The 19,822-nt window shown below is 36.1% G+C and overlaps 1 long non-coding RNA gene across 10 annotated transcripts; it reads left to right on the forward strand.

Moving 5' to 3' along the window:
• Positions 1–11,448: 11,448 nt before the first annotated feature.
• On the forward strand, positions 11,449–15,688 carry LOC110941272. 10 transcript variants are annotated; one of them, XR_004894526.1, is made up of 7 exons: positions 11,451–11,688; positions 12,209–12,293; positions 12,369–12,445; positions 12,797–14,125; positions 14,243–14,459; positions 15,116–15,260; positions 15,373–15,688. It is a non-coding gene; the product is annotated as an uncharacterized LOC110941272 (long non-coding RNA). The 10 variants fall into 10 exon arrangements; XR_004894528.1 differs by having other exon boundaries at positions 12,382–12,445; XR_004894522.1 differs by having other exon boundaries at positions 11,453–11,688; positions 12,209–12,445; positions 12,797–12,926; positions 13,176–14,125.
• The last annotated feature ends 4,134 nt before the right edge of the window (positions 15,689–19,822 follow it).

Here is a 19,822-nt window from a genome sequence, read left to right on the forward strand (position 1 = left end):
AAAAATGGAAAGGGGGAATCGTCGTTAACACATTGTTGAATGCCAACGAAATCCTTAACCCGGAAAAAATGAGCATCACCGGCAGATATCCGTTTGTGACTCAGTTCACCAACGGATTCGTGAAGGATTAAATGCTCATCCTATTTGTAGTGCTTTAACAATTTCTCGAGAGAGAATAACTATAACTTTATTTAAACGATTCTTGAAATTTTAGTTTTAACCATACACTTTGAGTTATTTTGGTTTTAATAAAAGTAGTTACTTATTGGAAATGATATAATTGGGATGTTTAAATTCGGATATGGGAAACGTGTAAGGTTTATTAGGGAACACAAAAAGTGAGGAATCGTGGGGAACTGACTCAAACGAACTCCGATTTGACTCATTCCAGCGGTGTTGAAACCGGCTCGTCGAACCCTAACTAGGATCTCTTAACCATATTAGTGTAGGCGTGTAGCTCATGTTAGTTTATATCACACTCAATGCTACAGTGGGCGTGGTATGAAGGAACCCGGAAAAACAACCCATGATCCGTCTGTGTATATCTACATAGGGCTGTAAACGAACCGAACGTTCAACGAACAGTTCGTGAACCGTTCGGTGGGAAGTTCGTTTATGTTCGTTCAATTAGCTTAACGAACGAACACGAACAAAAAATTTCGTTCGGTTAGCTTAGCGAACGAACACGAACACAAGTCTCGTTCGTTCGACTACGTTCGTGAACGTTCGGTAATATGTTCGTTCGGTAATATGTTCGTTCATGTTTGTTTGATTATATCAAAAAAATAATAAACAATAAACTTTTTATCTAAACATATTGAAAACAACCCTATTTTTTCTAAGTAGCTAAAATTTGGACATTTTAAGACATTTTTGGGAATAACTATGTCTAAATTAGTTAAACTTGATTCATTGTTTGGTGGTTTAGTAGACTTCTTATATTTTGATTTATCATTTTAGGTTGTACTTAACTACTTATATTCAATGTTTAAGGATAACGATGTTTTATTGTTTTTATTTTCAAGTTAAATGTTCGTTTGCATTTGTTTTATTTGCTTGGGTTCGTTTGGGTTCGAGACCAGTGTTCACGAACTGTTCGTGAACAACTGAATTTCCTTAACGAACGAACACGAACATAAACTTATATTCAGTAATCAGTATGCGTTCGTGAACAGTTCGCGAACATGTTAATTTCCTTAACGAACGAACACGAACATGGTCTTGTTCGTGTTCGTTCGGTTCGTTTAGAGCCCAATATCTACATAATAGAGCAATTGAATTTAGAGTTATTTGAGCATTTGATGATCACTAGGATATCACAATAAGTATTAAAAATAACAAACAAAGTATAAAGTATAAACCGTATATTTTCAGGGTTTTCTTATCTAAATTATACGAATTTTCTTAAAAGTCATATCCAAACCCGAAAAGGAATATTCAAATAATTTCAGACGATAGAATTTTCGGGTATGATTTTTTTTAACAGCTCTAGAATTCATTATTTTTTTAACATCTCTAGACTTTATTGTATTTTGATGGTCTTATGAATGATTAATCTGGATGTATTAGGTTTTCAGAAATTATATACGTGGATATATAAACGACCACTTATTTAAATGTATGTTACCTACATATTGGATTTATTTATTGTAAACGGGTATTCACAAATTATATATTCTAAAGGACTCTATCAAAGCATGGATCATGATGACTCTTGATGTCCGATTGTTTGTCGAGTTATACATATATTTTTTTTGTATATTACAAGTTGTAATTTATTATATAATATAATATAATATAATATAATATAATATAATATAATATAATATAATATAATATAATATAATATAATCTTATTATATAGTTTATTACAAGTTGTCATTTATTTATATAATATAATATAAGGGGAAGGTTTAAATGAAAATCACTAGTTATTGTGAAAACTCGAAAACTAATTAAAAAAAGCCAAAAAAACATACAAAATTTTTTTTTTTTTTTTCAATCAAAATTTCGCAGTTTTTTAATATAAAAAAATTTCAAAAAAAAAAAATTAAATTTTGTGTAGTGCACATGTGTAATACTGCACATATGTATGTGTACTACACATGTGTATTATTACACATGTGCACTACACAATTTTTTTTTTTTTTTGAAAAAAAGTTTTTTTATATATAAAAACTAGCGATTTTTATAAAAAAAAATTGAAAAAAAAAAATTTTTTTTGTGTGTTTTTTAGGCTTTTTTTAGTTAGTTTTCGAGTTTTCACAATAAAAGTGGTTTTCATTTGAACCATCCTCATATAATATAATATAATATAATATAATTCTATAATCTTATAATATATTCATATTGATACCTAACGTAAGGAATATATAGATTCTTTTTAGACTACTGAACATATACCTTAGGGTGTGATATCATCACATGAATTCGAGTAGAGTAAAGCGCACCTTTTTCATATAGAATAACGAGCATCGACACAGGGGAATTTCGAACCTTCATCTCTCATTCTTTGATTGAAAGTAACAATGATCATCTATTTGCAACCGTTTACACTTTCGGTGTTAAGAGGCATGAAGAGAGAGCGTTAAGCGTCATGTGACAGCTACGTAAGCAAGAGAGCATGGCAAAAAAAGCACGTGGTGGTGTTGGGCGTGGAAATTGCCCCACTTAGTGTTTAAAACAAATAATCAATCACAAACCTCCTACCACAAACTACCAATCAACTCGCGCCACATCACCAACCAAAATTGCCCCCCATGCCGGTGAAGAATCCCCCGCTCCACACACAACGCCGTGGAGAACACCAAGCACGAGGTGGTTTTATGGGCATGGACTAGCCTCCACGCCAGATTTCCACACCCACACTATATGGTCTTATATATAGTCTTATATATGAGTAAAATGCACGGATAGTCCCTGTGGTTTTGTAAAATAACACCTATAGTCCTCAACTTTTGGAAATTACACCGGTGCTCCCTGTGGTTTGACAGTTTTTTACTCGGATAGTCCTTCAAGTGGATGAAGGTTAGTTTTCTCAGTTAAGTGGATGTGAAATGACAAAACTACCCTTACTATTAAATATAATAACTTAAACACTAAAAGAAATATATATCTTTTTATTATTTATTTAATTAAGTGGGGCCCACCATCCTTATCTTCATCAACCCAACCCGCCAAAACTTTAAAGAACAGATCGGAGCCCTCACCTCCTCTGGTGTGTCAATTGGTAATAGCAAAGGTGTACACAAGTCTTCTAAGAGTGAAAAGGGATGATCACCTCTAGCAAACCTTAGTGTGAATGATTTAGTCCATGAGAATCCCAATATCAATGTTCAGGAAAAGGGTTCGACACTTGATTCTCATCATTCACCATCTCATGTGCTTGTCGCTGCTCCAATGGAAGCTGAAGATACTCCTACAAACCCTATCGGTGTGTCCGGCAACCCAAATTCGTTTGATGATGCTGTGAAAGCTATCAATCAAGGTAAGCAACAAGATGTCCCCTGTTATACACCTTCTAAATCCCTTTGTACTACCAATTTGATGCCATTGGACATCCCAACCCCTGCTAAGCAACTTAATTTTGATTCGGAAGTGAACATGGAGGTGGAAGGGGGCTGGGTTACGGAAGAAGAGAATAGACTGCTACAGGGTAACCCATGGAAGAATTATCGGAAAGTTAGTCTATCGATTGCTGAACGGATCAGATTGAGTAAAGAAGCTGCAAAAGTGGAGGTGGGTGGCTATGGTGATGGTGGCCAATTGTTCATAAGGGAGGTTGGAGGTTTTGTTTCTGGATTTCTTGTGACCCGAATCACACCTAAATTACGCCGGAGTTACAACTTCATCGCTCTGTTGAGTGTTGATTGGGGAGGGTTATATTGGGGGTGGGTTGGGTTGATGAAGATAAGGATGGTGGGCCCCACTTGATTAAATAAATAATAAAAAGATATACATTTCTTTTAATGTTTAAGTTATTATATTTAATAGTAAGGGTAGTTTTGTCATTTCACATCCACTTAACTGAGAAAACTAACCTCCATCCACTCCAGGGACTATCCGAGTAACAAACTGTCAAACCACAGAGAGCACCGGTGTAATTTACAAAAATTAGGGACTATGAGTATTATTTTACAAAACCACAGGGACTATCCATGCATTTTACTCCTTATATATAAATGAAATTCTAAATAAAGTATACTACAAAGTTTAGGAAATATTATAGACCCTCAATGCCATGTTTTTAGTTACTTAATTAAAATTGTTGCAAAACTATCTATTATATATAATAAATGAAAGTTTTTTGGGCTGACGTATTGCTTGATTAGGGCATCCTCAATTCCATTTTCCCGCCCAACAGTACCAAACTTTGTAGGATCGTTTGGCGACCCGAATGAGTCGATCAGAGGCGTTTTCGTCAATTACAGGTGCGGAATAACAAGTAATCAACGTAGGAATAGCTTGCAATACACTTTAAACACTTTTTGTATTGATTTGACAGTAAATACAACGAGTTCTCGATCCGGCAGCACTTCGGTACGAGATTTAACCAAACGTTACAACTGAGATCGCTCATGGGGTATTTATAAGGTTCTGGAACCGCTTATTGGACAGGCCCAATAAGCGGCCCAAGAAGCCATTGGAGCGGTCCAACATGGTTACCACTCGAGCGGCCCTAAACTATGACATATGAGCGGCCCACAATACTAAAGAACCTAATGAGCGATCCAACTATATAAAATCTATACAATCACTCAATTTCTTACATTTCTAGCCCAGATCTAACGTTCTAAGACTTATGACTCGATACAAGACGTAATCAGCAGATGTAGTGCACCAACAGACTCCCCCTCAGATGTTGATGGAGTCGACTATCGAGTCACACCAATGCTGTGTCTTTACATCTTCTGTCTTGATCAGTCTTTGCGCTCCTCTCTTTCTAGCTTCAGACTCCCCCTCTCGATTTGCTGGCATTCCTTTGATCTTCAGCAACATCTTCAGGATCTTTGTCTGGCTTTCCTGCATAAGCTCTACCTCAAAGTAAATTTCTTTCACATATATTCATCAAACATATAATCTTGCACCAAATCAGACTCTTTTTCAAAACAAACACAGATTTTGATGAATCACTTGAAAAGGTTAGATTATGAAAACAATTAATTTCACACAAACACTCCCCCTCAAGTATTGCTCATCATGTTTAGCACTCGGAATTTTGAAAATCAGCTATCCAACATCAGTTGTCGGAAATCTTTTTGAATTTTCAAAATTTATGCTAAAACACACCTAAAATCTTTTTGGATTATTCTGAAAGAAAATAAAATGCAGAAATAAACTATTTACAAACAATATTTTTGTGAGTTTGTGCAAGAGGATCATATCAGTTATGAAACATATCACTAACACCGTTAAGCTTTAAACATACTTAGTTATAAACAATTTACCTAGATTGTCAGTATGTTTGTCCACTTAAATTTTCAACACAAATTTCAATCGATTCGAGATACGATATTAATGTTTTAAAGACTTAAACTTAATTGTGTATCACTCCACTTGAATATACTCCCGTATCTAGATCCCAAATATTCAGTCTTACAGGTGAGTATACCACAGCTGATATCTGTAAAGGGGTTAGATGCGAAACCGTGAGAGCTCAGGTCAGAACTTCCGTTCAGCAGAGAGATGACGGTTCGACTTTTGGTGGGTCCCCTTTAGAGGATCTTTTTGCATTTCAACAGCAGCGACTATCAATTTTATTGTTTCATCGGCATGCTGAGGGCGACACTTTTTCAAGCATTTGCAGAAAGTATTATCTGGGGACTAGGTCAGTACTTCCATATAGCAGAAGTCCGGGGATAATACCCCAGATATCACTGAGTATAAAGACCTAGTATCTCAGAATACGGGACCTTTCAAACAAGATTTCGGGGGTTACCCATATATCCAAGAATAGTTACCCACGAATTAAGCAAGTTTGATTTAGGTTTATATCTCGTTTCAATTTACTAAATGTGCGAAAATCTACTGACACATCCGCAGTAAGATTGTTTATCACATTTTGACTTTCCAAATCTTAACATGCTGTGATAATCCACTGATGTACTATCATTTCCTCTTTTATGCAACAAAAACTCATTTTTGATTTTATCATATTTTTGGCTTTTTCAAATTTTCTGATGTTTTTGGATTTTCTAAAAAATTCTTACTCCCCCTAAAATTCAAATACATCTAATGAAAATTGAAAACAAACTGTACAAAAATATGACAACTGATATCGAATCACCTCAACTTGCCATTCGCTTGGCATAAACAATCAGAACTCCCCCTATCAACAAACTATTTTCCCATTTAGATTTCAAAACACTTAAGTTTGTTTTAATCAAAATGGTTTTTCCGGAAAATAAGTTTGAATGATTTTACCAATTGTAGGTTACCATTTGTAGGAATATCCAACAAATGTTCGGGGTTGTGGTTCATCATCTTGTCTATCGACCAATGTAGGAAAATACAAGTACAACTTAATGTCCTTGATTTACCATTTTCAGTCCAGAATCCTCTGTACCAATTGTAAAACATCAATAAATATAAACAAACCTCTTTACCATTTGTATGATTGACATTACCGAATTAATATTCAAGAAAGATGCCGATTCATGCTCCACGCTTACCAACCTGGGAGCTCCGGCAAGTCCTGAGACTTACTGTTCATAATATGTACCATCCCAGTCACAAACCAGGGATGGTTCAACCTTTTCTTTCTTTGTTTTCTTTTCGTAAAATTCTTTAACCCCTTTGACTTTTCGATCAATCATTTTGCCAAAGATGTGTTTTACCCTGGGGTTAAAGACCTTCTCAGCATCAAATTCCTGTTCATCATGATAAAATTGGTTAGAAATTTCAACTTTACCAATTTTCTTTTTATAATTTTCAGCACTAAGTGATGGAAACTCATCATCACTAACACTCGGAACTGAGTTCTCAACTTTTTCATCAGCTTCACATTTTGATACAACTTGTGGCTCCACTGACTTTGTGGAATCAGTTTCATCGCCTGAAGATAGCTCCTCTGATTTTGAACTATCAGAATCATCGCTAGAGCTTTCACCACCTTTCTTCACAACCCATTTCTGATTTTTAGATTTGGCTTTCTTTTTGTAAAACTTGTTCGAACTTTCACCAATTTCAAAAATAGAATCTTTAAACAGTTGTGTTCTATCAAGTGGTGATTCGAACGCAAACACCTTTTCTGAAATTTTGCGAAAAACTCCCTGTTTTGATTGTATCGCCTGAGAACAATCTTTGGCGATATGTCCAACATTGTTGCACTTGAAACAGGTTCTTGAGTCTTTCTTTAGTTCAGCTTGTTTCTTTTTCAAAAATTCACTGTTCTTTTCCTTCCAGAAACATTTCTTTTCTTCTTCATCAGTTGACGTACCTGAAACAAAGGACATTTTGGATTTAAAATCACGAACATATTTTTCATTTTTCTGTTTTTCTGTCGGAGTAAAACCTAATCCTTTCTTTTTGAAATTACCGCTATGGTTTGATCTCTTTTGGAAATCTGAACCAAAACTGTAATTCTTTTTCTTGTTTATTCTCTGTTGAACTCTTGAGGTGTATTTTTTAGGTTTTTCATTAAAATATAAGTCTTTAATTTCAGAAATATTAATTTCTGTGATTTTGAAAACCTTGTTTATCAATTCAGTTTTGGCACCCCTTAATGGAAATTCCTCATCAGAATATAATTTGTCCGAATTCTTTAAAGTGTATGCCACTTTAAACAACCCATCATCCAAATTAGATTTTGATAACAAGAATTTTCTATCATAAACTAATTTTCCCTGTTTTTCTGTTTGCACCGGAGTTTTTGACTCAGATTTTGACTCAGACGCGGACTCCGACTTTGACTCGTCACTGTCATCACTATCTAACACATGATCCACAACTTTCTTCATCAATTGAGACTGTTGATCAGTGTCAGATGATGTAAACACAACATCAATACTTTCTGGAAGATTGACCGACGACTCTGACTCCCACTGTAAATTTGTAGCCTTTTTGACTCTTTCATCGTTAGGATGTCTAGGCAAATATCCGTTTTCCAGTGGAGGTGGACATCTGTTATAACTAACACCTTTCTTCTTACCAGATGAAGTCTTTTCAATATCCTTTTTCTTGTCACTCTTCCTCTTGTCAGCACTCTTTTCATCAATACTAACTTCAACTGCTTTCTCTTCAGTTACATTATCCTCTTCCCATACCTTCATGCTCTCAACAATTGGATAAATCCTGTCAATCACATAGGAAGTACATGAGTAACTTTTCAATAAACGATTTACTCTCTCCGTTTCAATTCGTTGCAGTTCAAGCTTTTGTTCTAAAGCAGCACACTTCTCAATATAGTTGTTTACAATTTTTTGTTTAGTCATAAACGCTCCCTGAAGAGTCTTCATAGCAACTGCCTGTTCTTCACTCGTTTGATTGTACTGATTCATTGTCTTTTTCAGCACATCATATGACTCCTTCAGTCTGTTTAAGTTGTTAATCAACGTGCTGTTCTGCTTTTTCACAAACTCACAGTTTTCACAATTAACAGAAACTTCTTTCGCATCAACACTTTCATCAACTTTGAACTTCGGCACTTCTATCATCTTTTGCCTTCTCACCACCGGCACTTCTTCATCATCACTACTCACCGGCGTTTTAATCTTCTTCTTTTTCTTCTCCTTCTTGACTTTTTCGTCTTCACTATCACTTTCAGCAAGCAACTTCATATCTTCTCTGTATTTTCTCGCCCAATACTCTGTATCATCATCACTATCATCTACAATCTTTGCTGTAAATGCAGTGTAAGCTGTGGTTTGATCAGGAACATAATCATCCCAAGTGAAGTTTGCCCAGCTAAAATCTTCTGGTAACCTCTCATCATCTTGATCAATTATCAAAGCACTACCATATTTTCTTTTTCCACAATCATAACTACTTACACAAGCTCTCTTTCCGGTATCTTCAATCACATCTCTTCCGTGTGCAGTCTGAGCTTGATGTTTTTGTTGTTGAGATGATTGACCAACTTGGTGATAAATGGCTTTGCGATAATAATCGTTGTTGTTGTTGAACGGATTTTGAGCTCCACTTGCTTCTCGGTTTGTGCACTCTCTCTTGAAGTGTCCTTTTTCCCTGCACCGAAAACAAGTAACCTTAGACTTGTCAAAACCTAAAGTAGAAACATTCGCATCACGAAGATCATCTCTCCCCGTGATTTGTTTGAACTTCCCAGCTCTCCGTAAAACACTAGCCAGACACCATTTAATATCCATCAGCTCCATCTCTTCAGCATCTATCTGGTCGTAATCTTCTTTGGTTAGCATTGGATTGCCGATACGACCTGCAACAAAACAAGTATAAGATTCCAAAACCATTCCTAATAAAGACATTTGGTTTTTGGCAATTTCTTCAGAATAATCTTGATCATTCTCAAGATTCAATACAATGTTGCACTGTAACTTTCTCCCGTTTTTAGTTGTTGAGATGTTTGGATCAAATGATGGAAATGAAGTAAAACTGGTTTTGCTGCTTGATCCAGATGATGGACTTTCAGATACACTTTTTGCACTCATACCAGTAACAATCTTTGGGGATGAATTCGACGATTTCTCATTTACCCCAGCTTTATAATATAACCCGATGTCTTGTTCACCATCGAAATCTTTCATTCTAATCACTTTCCGTTGTTCCATCTCTTGAGCTTCAATCTTTTCGATGAACTTACTGAGCGTCAGATTGCTAAAACCTTTCTTGTTTCTAAGCATCAAGTATGTGCCCCAACTCTCATATGGCAATGCATCAGCAAGTTTGTCGATCAATTCTTCATTACTCTTTTCAATACTCAACCTTTTCATATTTGCAAGCAAGTTACAGTATCGTTCAATAATCTCACGTGTACTCTCATTCTTTAATCCACGGAATAAATCAAATTCTTTCTTTAGAAGCGACTTCTTGCTTTTAACCATCTCTTCACTTCCCCTAAACTTCGAACGTAGAGCTTTCCAAATCGAGTACGAAGTTCCATTGTGCTGTAGAAGAACCATGATATCTTCTTTGACTGCCTGTTGAAGAAGACTTAGCATCATTTTCTCATTTTTGTACTTCTTCCTCTCATCATCTCTAAGATCTTTGATTGGAACTGGCTCTTCATCACTATTCAATGGTCGAATATACTTTGTTTCCACGCATTCCCAAGCGTCAAGATAATTCGCTTGCACCCAATTCTCAAACCGACCTTCCCAACCCTTATATTCTTCGATATTCATTAACTTGGGAGGTTTTTGCATCGTCCCGGTTTCGTTTTCTAGCATTGTTGTTTGAATAGCGGTGATTGAAGTACTTGGAGTAGCGAACGCGTTATAGAAATCCTCGTCCATTTTCAATTTTTCACAAAATATTACAAACAGTCTTAAAAGCGAACTAGGGATCTTGAACAGTACACAAAAGCGATCTAAATGTTCAATTTGTCACAAAGGCGGTCCAACAACTAAATGGACACAAGAGCGGTCCAATCAATATCCTTTTGAGCGGTTTACAACACTGTCAGTTCGAGCGGTTTACAATTTGTCCTTTCGAGCGATTCACAAAGCTAATTTGGAGCGATCCAAGTAATCAAGATCCAATAAGCGGTTTACAATCGATCGAATGAGCGGTCCGGATAGATGAATGGGCCAAATAAGCGGTCCACAATCAGTCAATTTCGAGCGGTCCAGAACAGTTCAAAAAAGCGGTCCACATTCGGACATCATTTTGACACACTATTTCTTCGAATTTCGACACCAAACTTTCAAGGGTTTGTCTTAGTACTATCGCGCACAATCCCTGAGATTTTGATCAAATTTCGACCATTGAAAATGTCTGAATCTGAAAAAGAATGAGTAGAAGATAGAAACTTTGATAATTTCCAGCTAATTCCTGTAGAACTCCTCCTCCTGATGCTCTGATACCAATTGTAGGATCGTTTGGCGACCCGAATGAGTCGATCAGAGGCGTTTTCGTCAATTACAGGTGCGGAATAACAAGTAATCAACGTAGGAATAGCTTGCAATACACTTTAAACACTTTTTGTATTGATTTGACAGTAAATACAACGAGTTCTCGATCCGGCAGCACTTCGGTACGAGATTTAACCAACCGTTACAACTGAGATCGCTCAGGGGGTATTTATAAGGTTCTGGAACCGCTTATTGGACAGGCTCAATAAGCGGCCCAAGAAGCCATTGGAGCGGTCCAACATGGTTACCACTCGAGCGGCCCTAAACTATGACATATGAGCGGCCCACAATACTAAAGAACCTAATGAGCGATCCAACTATATAAAATCTATACAATCACTCAATTTCTTACATTTCTAGCCCAGATCTAACGTTCTAAGACTTATGACTCGATACAAGATGTAATCAGCAGATGTAGTGCACCAACAAACTTCCATCCCCTTTATATTCTCTCCTAAAAACCCTAAATCTTCTCCTGTACTCCTTCTCTTCTCCCTTCTCTTTTTGTGTACGCTTCTTTTTTCAAAACCCTAAGTTTTTCCCTGTACTCCTTCTCTTCTCCCTTCTCTTTTTGTGTTTGCTTACATCTTACATCTTAATCCGTTGAATTTTGCTATTTTCAGGCTGATTCACCTCGACGAAGGTAAACCCTAAGATCCAAACTTCATTTTGTTTAGTTTTTTCTCCGATTATTGATTATATCAAATAGTTGTGTGTTCTAGGGGTTTGGATTTGTTATTTTACGCTTTGATTGTTGTTTTATTATGTAAAATTGGGGTAAGCACTTTGTGAGCTGAATTTGTTGTTATTATTTGAATAATAAGTCGGTAAAGGCTATATTTTGTGTTGTTAGAAAATGAGAGTAATTGTAATTGTAGAGTTCATCTTAACACGCTGTGTGTTTCTGTAACATCTTGCTTATGGAGGTCCGCCTATGGCTATACTGACGGTAATCAGTCTGTGATCAGGAATAAAGTGTGTGTCGGTTCCGATTATGCGATTAGTAAATGTTGATTGTTGATTATTAGTTCAAGTGACTGCTTCATGTTGTTAAATTATTTTTAAGTAAATTATTCAGTTAATACGCGTTTGAATCTTAGTGATATAGGGTTACAGATTCGTATTTTTGTTCTTCGAAATGTCTATTGATGGTGTTGCTGTAGGTACGGTTCATGAAGACATGATTGATATGGCTTTTCAAACTGCAAGTGGAGTTAATGAGAGTGGCTGGTCTGAAAAAGGAGGCAGGTACGTCTACCTAATGAGCCATTCCAGTTATTACATTGTTCCTAGAGAAGATCAGAGTACAAATAGTTGAAACAGTGGTAGCGTTCAGAGTTCCACAAGCAATAAGGAGACTCAAAGCGTGATTCGTCATCCCACACAAACATGACCAAGAGGTTAGCCCGTGTGTCGGTTAGTGATTATTTTTCAAGTGATTGTTATTTTGACTGTGTTGTCACTTGTGATTCGGTTATTCTATTTACATAACTTGAGTTTTATAAGTAAGTTCAGAAACATGAAGTTTGTCTATCAATATTTGTCACCAAATCTGTATCGAGTTTGATTTTGGAAAGTCAGAAGTTTGACCTTTTATGTATTTGATCTCTTCTTGAAACATCTGAAGCAGTTTACATAAGCGTGCTATTTTGACCATGTTCTTACTTGTAGATTCATTGATTCTGTTTTATATAGCTTGACTATTCTTTTGCCCAAAAAGTATACTATATTCGGTTTATTTCTCTAAACAGGCTTTGGAATATCGGCTGCTCGGTTAGGCTTGCGAGACACTGGACTAATTTCTTACGGAGAAATGGTTGACCAAGGTCAACTAATTACTGAAGTTGTGTCCATTCCAGTTATAGGGGATGGGGATAATGGGTATGGAAATGCCATGAATGTGAAAAGAAGTGTAAAGGGATATATCAAAGCAGGATTTGCAGGAATAATTTTTTAATTCATTTCTTAATCTCTGCTTGATAGTAACAAAAGTATTTTAATGAAAAATTGAAAACTAATACGACAATACAAAAGGATTTTAACAAAAGTAGCAAATGGGTCACACTTCTTGAACTTTATAAAGCAGGTTTGGAATAGTAATCTGAGATGTTTTCATATGATTTTTCACAGACGAAAACCTCCAAAAAGGGTGCTACCTTGCATGGTTGCCACCCCTTGGCTAACACCCGGAAGTTAGAGCTTTATGATGACTGTCAGCAATAGCTTTATTTAATCGCATGTGCTTTATGGCCCTGCAACTTTGTTCCATAAACTTGCATAAGTTGAATGTTCCTAATCTATTATATATAATAGAAAGACTATCAGCAACTGCATGTTCTTAAAGCACAAATATTAGCTTTTAGACGTATAAAGGTATTTGTTAAGTGTACAATTTTATATATTCGAGTGATCTTCACACCCTAAGCTCATTTGAAATGACTGTTGGGTTAAAACCACTGTTGGGTTAAAACAGTGTTTTCAAATCACTTTTGAAACGAGTGTTCGGTTAAACAGTGTTTTGAAACCACTGTTAGGTTTAACAGTGTTTGAAACCACTGTTGGGTTAAACAGTGTTTGAAACCACTGTTGGTTAAACAGTGTTTCGAAACGACTGTTAGGTTAAACAGTGGTTTCAAAACACTGTTGGGTTAAAACAGTGTTTTGTGGAGAAAACAGTGGTTCTTTTTTTCCAAACAATAGTTTGACTTTAGTCAAACAACATTTTAATTTTGGTCAAACAGGATTTTAACTTTGGTCAAACAGACTTTTGAACCACTAAGAATCATATTTTTGCAAACAGTTGTTTGACTTTGGTCAAACTGTGGTTAAACAGCGTTACAAGCCATAATGAAACCATATAAACCAAACAAATTTAAGTGCTAGTAGTAGGTCTCACCGGTTTTGGTTTTATTATGAATGTTTATTATCGATAATACATCCATTTTATTAAGAATATCAGATACCGTTTGGATGTGTTTAAATATTCCAAGATGTGACACAGGAAAACTAATATGTTTGTGAAATTAGGGTGTTTACATGGCAGTTTGGTAGGGTCTAAATCAAGCTCCGACAAGTTTTGGGTAAGTCTTTTTTCTCTTGCTTGCTAACTATTTGGTTACATCAGTTGTATGGTAGCATGAAGATAAAGCTGGTTGGCTATTTCCGTAAAATTCTTATAGATTACACAATTAATGTAGACTTGTATCTGGCAAATGAATGGGATTTTAGATACCCTACAGAATTGGGTTTTCTTGGAAAGACACGAAGGAAATTTGGTGAGGATTTGAGGAAAACTAGAAGTAGTGATTTGGGGGGAAACTACGTGGTCTGATTGTGGGTGTGAGTCTGGTGTTTGTTGGATGAACAATGGTGGTGACTTGAAGCTTCATATCGTTGTCAACGACCCATTAACAGGTACCTTTTTGTTCATTTCACTGTTTTATGACATATTTGATGCGTTATACACCTGCACATTATATAATTAGTAAAATGGGATATGGCGTAATTGAGATAAATAATGAGATATGGCGTGTGTATTGTAAAATGGGCAAGTCAGGTATGTTGGGGCCATACGCCATACTAAATGGCACCAACGAGTCAGCTTTATATAACGGGTCGAGAAGGCAAGCTTTTTTAAACACGGAGAACGATCATTTTCCTCTTAATGGGTCGAATGAGTGTAGTATACTAAAGGGTCAAACAAGATAGATTTCTTACTTGTGTAATGGGTCAAACGAGTTTTTTTTAAGTATGTGTTTTTAGCTTATGCGCTAAACTTAGTTGAGAAATCCAAAACAATCTAACAAAACCCGAAAGACCATTCCAATGACATCCATAGGACTGCAATTAGAGAATCTAGCAGTACAAGCTGGTAATGGGTTGATTTGTATCAACTCAAAAGAATATAGAAAACATTAGTGCTTGATGAGAAATTTCGACAACGGCCAAATCTACATGAGAGATTGTTGACCCGCGTCGTATTGATCTGTTTGAGAAAGATCACATATTCAAACTTATAAAAATCAATTTCTTTTTATGTTTTCGAAAATAATTATTTGCACATGTGTCAGTTGACATGGGAGGTGGTTCCATCCTTGCTTACTTCAGCTCCCCAGCCAGAGGATGTGTTGCCAATTGTGTAGCTTTTAACTTTTTCATAGACCCGCTTGGCGATTCCACGCTTCCCTTCTCATTAACACCTTTGAGCTTTTCTTGGTAAGTGACGCATTAATTTTCGAGTAAATACCAGTAAACTGCCAAGACTAAACCGTGAACTGAACTAATAAATCTCAAATTGGCTACTTAAGTCATGTTGAATATATGGCAGGTAGTGGTTTATAGATTCTTGTGATTATGATTTTTGGGATGGATTTGTTTGAATTAAGTTGTGGACCTATGATTTCTGAAGATGCAGAGGTGGAGTGTAGATAGTGTGGTCCTTCATGTCTGCTTTTATTTTAAAGGTGTGAAGGTCAACACATTTACTTTTCATGTTTGACCAAAAATTCTTAACTCAAATATATTGTAAAAACATGGACATTTTGGTTGTAATTTCGTGCACCATCAGTCATGTCTTTGGCTCTATTTATTCCTCACAAGTTTGTAATTGAAGTGGTTTTTTATACATATTTTTTCAAGTCATATGGCATATGCTTTTGAATTTAATGGCTTGTGTTATTAAAATTTGTTTTAAATACTTAAACCTTTTATTATCTGATAAACCACAGTGGGTTTTTGATCAAACTTACATGATCTTGGGTGGAGTTTCAAGACTATCTACAAAGGGGAAGGTAACTAGTCTCCACCAGTTGCATAAAGCAATCATATACAAAACCCTTTAGAATTTAGTGTTATTGATTACCAAAGGGAGAACGATAGATTTAACTGTATTATTATTTTTTTGGAATTTTCATTTTCCAATTCCTTATAAATATATAATATAAGTTTTTTACAAGTTAACTTTTTTTAATTTGATTTTGCTAAGATCACATGGGTTCATTAGTTTTTTTTAACGGACTCGACATTCCAGAATAAAATATGTTGAAGACGTAGTCGTATCCGAATTAAAGTTTTTTTTGGTTGCGTAGGCTATATTTAGTGAGTGTTGGTATCATACCATTACTATAACAGATGAAACTGATGAAACTGATATTGAACGAACATCAGGTATTATCGGAACCGATATTGGTGTTTAAAGGCCATATTTGTTGATCAACTTTACCTTTGATAATGTTGACCCATACTAAAAGTTGCTGTCTGGTTTGACCTCTGTGATATCTATATACTCATAATTAATGTAATTTAAATTTTTTTAGCCCGTAAAGTTCATGAGTGATAACCTTATTCGTCACATATTTTTTATTTTAGAAAAAATAATATACAGTTGTGATTAATAAAATTTAAATATCCAACCCGTGGTAAAGTCTTTTCACCAATTTTTAAAAATTTAAAACCCTTACCGTCAAGTTTATGCATTAACACAAAATAATAATAATATAAGTAACTTTCTCTAGCCCGAGAAGCAATCCCATATGATAACCTAGTAAATCATAAATAATAAACATTATATGCTATTAAATAGTGACACAATTACACGAATAAACCTTTATGTATACACAAAATTGTACCCTATACCTTTCATCTTAAAAAGCATTCAGATCAACCTTTTAGAGTAAATTGTCATTTTAGTCTCTGAGGTTTGGTGCAAATTGCCATTTTAGTTCAAATAGTTTTTTCTCCTCTAGTTCCCTGACTTTTCCATTTTCTTGCCATTTGGATCACATTGCCTAACTCAGTCTAAAAATCTGGTTATAACCAGGGGTATTTTTGGCATAACTGTTGTGTAGTGATAACCAGACATAGTTTACAACATAATTTATAAACCTCATAATAATTTAATGCCAAAAATACCCCTGATTATAACCTGGTTTTTAGACTAAGTTATGAAATGTGATCAAAATGGTAAGAAAAAGGAAAAGTCAGGGACTCAAAGGAGAAAAAAAACTATTTAGAATAAAATGGCAATTTGGACAAGAACTCAGGGACTAAAATGACAATTTACTCCAACCTTTAACTTAATATTTTGTTAAGGGGATCAACCTTTAAGACAAACACCCTCAACTTTATGGGGAATTTATGAAAATGGCCAAGAATCATGTTGACTTACCAAATTGACCATCTCATGCGTCGGAGGAGCAGCGCATCACCGATTTCGAGACACCTTTTGCGTCTGCAGAGCTTATTCATGCGTGGGATGAGTCACGGACGCATGGGATAAGTCGGCAACGCATGGGATGAGTCATGGACGCATGGGATGCGTCCTTCAAGCACGGGATGCATCTTTCAAGCTCGGGATGCGTCTTTAGAGTGAAAACCAATAAAAAATGGACACATGGCCACATGATGCGTCCTTTAAGCACGGGATGCGTCCTTCAAGCACGTGATGCGTCTTTGGAGCAAAACCCAATAAAAAATGGACACGTGGCCATGAGATGCGTCCTTGGAGCAAGGCATCATGCACGGGATGCGTCGGGCAAGTTTCCGGTGATGTTTTCTAGCGAGTTGTAGGTTTCCGCCAAGTTTTCCGACGAGTTTTCCTGAATATTATTTTCCGGCAAGTTTTCACTAATACACGTCCATTATCACCCCTGAATATTATTTTAACTAATACATGTCCATTATTACTCCTGATACACGTGTATCAGTTTTCCACACAATAATATTCTTGCAAGTTTTTCGGCAAGTCCCTCAAGTATTACATTATCCCCAAGACCATGATCTCCCATGATTACTATTATAAAAGCATCATGGTCTTGATAAGGTCAGAAGTCGGTATCCCCAACACTTTCTTCACAAGATCCGAAACAGCTACATTTCCCATGATTACTATTTTAGAATATTAGAATTAGAAAAAGATCGATGGTGATCCAATAAGTTAAATCTTGAAAACCAAAGCAAGAAAGTGAAGAAAAAGTGAAGGCAATTCAACAACTGTAGTCCATATAATTATCCATCCTTGAATTGCGGGTATGCATCCCCTTATAAAAAGCTGCAAATGCAGGAAAAGGCTGCAAGCCTCAAGTATTGAAATGCCACTTGTCTATTTTCTATTGGGTTTCAGTGACACTCTGCAAAAGACGTATCAAGTACTTGAGGCGTCTGTATATGGACGCTTCAGGTGGCTATTTTCGAAATTGGTGTGGGTCAATGCTTATTTTCATAATTTCCCCCATCTTTATTGGTTAAGTAACATCACATACTTGGCAGGTGAGGCATTTTGTCATTTCATTCACGTTCAACACAACTCACCAATTTCTAAAGTGCAAATTTTCGATCTTAACACCAATGGCTTCTCTTCAAGTTCACCATCTACCTCTCACCATTCATCCCCTTTCTAAAACTCCCGATTCATCGACTGTGTTCACTCAATTTCAAGCTACACGTTAATGGCAGATTCAACAATCTAACAGTTTCAAACACGACGTCGTTTCCACAAATTAAATTTTTTTTATTTTTTTAACTGGGTTGGTGTTTTCTTAGATTAATTAGTGTTAATTTTGGTGCGTTTAGTTGATTGAAAGAAAGAATTTGACTGAGGGTGAAATAATGGAGTCTTTTGATTTTGGTAGGTTTAGTTGATTGAGTTCTGTTGATTGAATGAAGTTCTCATAAGTGCTTAAAAGTTGAAAGTTCAGTGATTGGTTGAACCTAGCAATGGAATATGTTATTTGTTTGATAGGTTATCTTTGTTTTGATGATTAAAGGTTATTTCTTTGTTGTTATATAATTTTGCATAACATAATCGGTGGTGTAGTGTTGTAGACGATGGTACGAGTCAGTCATCAGAGGTGGAGGTTGTTTGATGTTGTTGGTGATGGGGTGGTGCTGTGGTTGGTGGTTAAACCGACGGAATGGTGTGGTGTTAGTTACGCTGGTGGTGAACATCGAGTAGTTGTGGTCGGAGGTTGTACGGAGAAGATCAGTGGTTGTAGGTGGATGATGGTGGAGTTTATACGGTGGTTTGCGGTAATGTTTGCTTGTGACTAACGATGGTAGTGGTTGGACGAATGTTTGGTCGGATGTGTATGACGATGGTGTGGGTGGTGACTGGTGTTGGTTGTTGGTTGCAGGAGATTGTTGGTGCAGTCATCTGTCGTCTTCGTCTTATGTCGAGTCTCGATCTCGTTACGGATCCGATCAGGCGTGACATCACAAGTGACATCACCCAAGTGACATCACAAGTGATGTCATGAAACAAAGAATGGAATGGTAATCAACAAAAGACAAAACGACAACAAATATTGGATATGAAAGTTTAGTGTAGTCGTTGGTTTTGATTGGACCATTAGGAGGTCCAATGAGAGCCTATCATTATGAGGTCCAATGAGAGTTGCCAAATGATTACCCAATTAGAGATCATGCATTTGAAGATTTATAAAGGCTGTCGTTTGAAGAGTTGCCATCCATATCGTTTGAAGGTCCAATGAAAAAGTTCACATGAAGACAAAAGTCAACTGGGAGGTTCGCTTTTAAGTCAAATGGAGGGGTTCGCTTTTACGGCAATCTTGGGAGGCTCGCTTTTACGGTTTTTGTATGGTCCGCTTTTATGGTTGTTGTCTATATAAGCGAACCAGAAGTAGTATAAATAGGCTAGTCATTCATTTCATTTGTAACTATTTTCAGATCTGATACCGAGGTATTGCCGGTGTTCCTTGTCAATGTAAACGCTGTAAAATCAATATACAAGAGATTTATAGTGTGATTCTAGCTGTGTACAC

Source organism: Helianthus annuus, chromosome 5 (assembly GCF_002127325.2).
Source record: "Helianthus annuus cultivar XRQ/B chromosome 5, HanXRQr2.0-SUNRISE, whole genome shotgun sequence".
Classification (NCBI taxonomy): domain Eukaryota; kingdom Viridiplantae; phylum Streptophyta; class Magnoliopsida; order Asterales; family Asteraceae; genus Helianthus; species Helianthus annuus.